Source organism: Spermophilus citellus (assembly GCF_964194105.1).
Source record: "Spermophilus citellus genome assembly, chromosome: 11".
NCBI lineage: Eukaryota > Metazoa > Chordata > Mammalia > Rodentia > Sciuridae > Spermophilus > Spermophilus citellus.
The window spans coordinates 128405606-128409948 of record NC_138192.1 but is presented as its reverse complement, the minus strand read 5'-3'; the positions used below and the strand labels follow the sequence as shown (position 1 = coordinate 128409948).

Genomic DNA, 4343 nt, shown 5'->3' with positions numbered 1-4343 from the left:
CAGGCGAGCGCGCTACTGCTTGAGCCACATCCCCAGCCCTCTGTTCAATCTTTTAATAACTGGGATTGGCTTATATCTTGTCTGCAGCTTGTGAAAGACCTGAGCTAGAATCACTCAGTTGAGCCACTCTCTTAACTTCCCTCCCTCCCTCCCTTCCTTCCTTCCTTCCTTCCTTCCTTCCTTCCTTCCTTCCTTCCTTTTGTTTTTTTGGTTTGTGTGTGTGTGTGTGTGAATTGAGGATTGAACTCTCAGGGGCACTCAACCAATGAGCCACATCCCCAGCCCTATTATTTAGTATTTTATTTAGAGACAGGGTCTCATTAAGTTGCTTAGCACCTCGCTTTTGCTGAGGCTGGCTTTGAACTCGAAATCCTCCTGCCTCAGCCTCCTGAGCTGCTGGGATTACAGGTGTGCGCCATTGTGCTTAGCTAATTTCTGATCCTTGGAAAGGGTATGAAATGAAATTGGCTTAGACTAATAAATTTGGAGGTTATTTTTTACACAACAAGAGGTAACTAATAGAGTCATTTTTAACCCCCACTACAACCATTGTAGGATCTCTGTTTTATAAAGAAAAAGACGGCCAGGTGCAATGGCACATGCCTATAATTTCAGCTACTTGAGAGGTTGCTGCTGGAAGATCACAAGTTCAAGACCAGCATGTGCAATTCCGCAAAATAAAATGAAAAGAGCTAGGGATGTAGCTTGGTGGTAGAGGGCTTGCCTAGCATGTGTGAGGGCCCTGGAATCCATCTTCAGTATTGGAAAAAAAAAAAAAAAAAGGAAAAGAAACAGACCTTGGAGGTTATATAATTGCTGTGGTCTGTGGAAGGCAACGTAATGGCCCCTCAAAAATGCTCACATCCTAATCCCTTGGTCCTAAGACTATGTTAGGTTATCTGGGAAAGAGGAAGTGAGGTTGCAGATAGAATTATGGTTGCTAATCCCGATTTAAAAATAGATTGTCGCCCCTTCTGCGCGGTGACGCTGAGCCAGCGCCCAGCCCGGGCCTGGGAACGTGCCGTAGCCGCCTCCGCCTGCCTCTCCTCGACCCTGGATCCCCGCAAAGTGAGCTTGCTTCTGGCCTTCATGAAAATGTGTAAGCAGCGTCCTGCACACCAAGGAGATGCGCTTCCTGAGAGTGGGTGGAGAGCATGGGGGGGCATAAACCTAAATCAGAAGAAAATACCAAGGAAGAAAAAACAGATAGCAAGAAGTCGGAAGAAAACATTAAGAGAGATGAGCCATCAAGTGAGAAAAGTGATCTAGAAATTGATAATGAAGGTGTAATTGAGCCAGACACTGATGCTCCTCAAGAAATGGGAGATGAAAATGCGGAGATAACCGAGGAGATGATGGATCAAGCAAATGAAAAGAAAGGGGCTGCCACTGAAGCCCTGAATGATGGTGAACTACAGAAAGCCATTGACTTGTTCACAGATGCTATCAAACTAAATCCTGGCTTGGCCATTCTGTATGCCAAGAGAGCCAGTGTCTTCATCAAATTACAGAAGCCAAATGCTGCCATCGAGACTGTGACAGAGCCATTGAAATAAATCCTGATTCAGCTCAGCCTTACAAGTGGCGAGGGAGAGCCCACAGACTTTTGGGCCACTGGGAAGAAGCAGCCCATGATCTTGCTCTTGCCTGTAAACTGGATTATGATGATGATGCTAGTGCAATGCTGAAAGAAGTTCAACCACGGGCCCAGAAAATTGCTGAACATCGGAGAAAATAGGAGCGAAAACGTGAAGAGCGAGAGATCAAAGAAAGAATAGAAAGAGTTAAGAGGGCTTGAGAAGAACATGAGAGAGCCCAGAGGGAGGAAGAAGCCAGACGACAAGCAGGAGCTCAGTTTGGCTCTTTTCCAGGTGGCTTTCCTGGAAGAATGCCTGGTAATTTTCCTGGAAGAATGCCTGGAATGGGAGGGGGCATGCCTGGAATGGCAGGAATGCCTGGGCTCAATGAAATTCTTAGTAATCCGGAGGCTCTTGCAGCCATGCAGGATCCAGAAGTTATGGTGGCCTTCCAGGATGTGGCCCAGAACCCAGCAAATATATCAAAATATCAAAGCAACCCAAAGGTTATGAATCTCATCAGTAAATTGTCAGCCAAATTTGGAGGTCAAGCATAATGCCCACCTGACAAAACACTTACTGAAGGAAAAGCAACCTAGATCACTTAATGGCTGTCGCAATAATACAAACCAGTGTACCTCTGACCTCATCAGGAGAACTGGGGTGCTTTGAAGATAATCCCTACCCCTCTGCAGCAAATCCAGCTGAAGCATTTTACAATGGTTTGCCATTAGGGTGTTCATTCAGATGTTTTCCTACTAGGAATTACAAACTTAAAACACTTTTTAAACCTTAAAAATATTTAAAACTCAAGGGGGTGTTATTTCCTACATTTTTATTTACTAATCATTTTGGATTTTTTCTTTGATATTGGGCAAGGCAGATACTAAGTATGGAAAATACATAGCTGTAATGTGAGTGAAATAAAGACTTACTAGTGGGAAGTAAATAAATCTCATTTACATAGATAAAAGTTTCAGTTGAATATATGGTTACTGAGACTGAGGCATTTTGATTTGTCATTTAGAAATATTTTTTAAATGATTAATTTCAATAAAACTATTGGGACCACCAGTATTTCACTCTAACCTGGGTAGGGACTGGAAGTACTTGGTAAGGCAGCAGCAGTCTTACTATTTTATATGACATGTGCCCTTATGCAGGTTGCATTTAAATCTTACACTGTGTTGAAGAGGTGATTTTTTTTTGTTGTTATGCTGCAATGGAGTTGGATTACTTAGCTCAGTTTTTGTTCAATATATCAAATAAATGTTTCATATTATTTCCACCATGGGGAAAAGGGAGTAGTTTTCTTTTTATATTCTATGTTTAAAATTTACCTTTCCTCATCAGAAAATGACCAACTATGTCTGCTTTCTGCTTCTTGTATTTCCCTCCTTCTTGATCTGAAGATAATCTTTTCTCACTATCATCATCACTGCTATCATACCATAATTGTGCAAAGCATATTTAATGCTGGGGTTAATTTAATATGTAATACATATCCTAGCTGTGGAATAATACCCATAAGAGCTGTAGTTCTTTCTTAGCCATGAGATTGCTTATTTAAATGTTATTAGACTTCCACTCTGGCAAAATCTTGTGATGTCAAAAACATTGGAAGGAAGGATTCCTTTTAGTGTTTGGTGTTCTATTTAGGAAGTACCTATTGATCTTTGTATTTTGAAGAGTATATGGTTTGAGTTATTGGTAACCATACAAGGAATTAACTGCTTGATCTAACATGAATTCTAAAATAGATGAGAGCCTGGTTATTCATTATGGAGTTCTTGGCACCATGAAGATTCATTATTGTATTCAGCTCTTCCTTAAATACTGCAACCATACCCCCACCTCTTTTTCCCTTTTGTCCCTGCAAAGATAAAGGAAATGATAAATTCCTTGGAGTACATTTATAAAGTAGTACATTTCTAATATATTTATACAGGTTCTAACCCTTTACTGTACATGAGTAAACAGAACTGCATCTGTTACAAAAATGAGAAAAAGTCGTATGCTAATGGAGCATGCTTTTAAACCCCTTGGAAAGGGACCTTATGAGGATCGGCAGCAACAAATTGCATATGATCCTGGCGTATACTCACAAATTGCTGTAGATGCAGTTAAGGCATGGAAGACTTTACAAGGACATGGAGGTTTACAAGGTCAATTATCTAAGATAATACAAGGAGCTAATGAACCTTACGCTGAATTTGTAGATAGGCTTATTCAAACAGCTACCAGAGTTTTTGGGAATACAGAACAAGCAATGCCATTAATAAAACAACTGGCTTATGACCAAGCGAATCGTTGGTGCAGAGATATCGTTAGACCATGGAAACAGGAAGATTTAAACACATATATTAAATTATGTAGAGACATTAATGAACAAGAGCAAGTCATGGCAGCTGCAGTAAAACAGGCTTTAGATGCCAGAGACATTAATGAACAAGGGCAAATTGTGGCAGCTGCAGTAAAACTACACTCTAAACTTTAACAATTAGCGGAAGGACATATACAACCTTCTGTATCTCCCCATAATACTCCCATTTTTGTCATCAAAAAGAAATCTGGTAAATGGAGATTATTGCAAGATTTAAGAGCCATTAATAATGAAATGGTCATTATGGGACCTGCTCAATCGGGGATTCCTCAATTGTCTGCTTTGCCAAAAACTTGGTATGTTTTAGTTATAGATATTAAAGATTGTTTTTTTTTTCAATTCCAATTCATCCTGAGGATAGTCCACGTTTTGCATTTACTATC

The 4343-nt window shown here is 40.4% G+C and overlaps 1 pseudogene across 1 annotated transcript; it reads left to right on the top strand.

Moving 5' to 3' along the window:
- Positions 1–933: 933 nt before the first annotated feature.
- Positions 934–2134, top strand: LOC308630498 (hsc70-interacting protein-like; annotated as a pseudogene). The gene is made up of 2 exons: positions 934–1702; positions 1820–2134. The product of its transcript is annotated as a hsc70-interacting protein-like (transcript).
- Positions 2135–4343: the final 2209 nt, after the last annotated feature.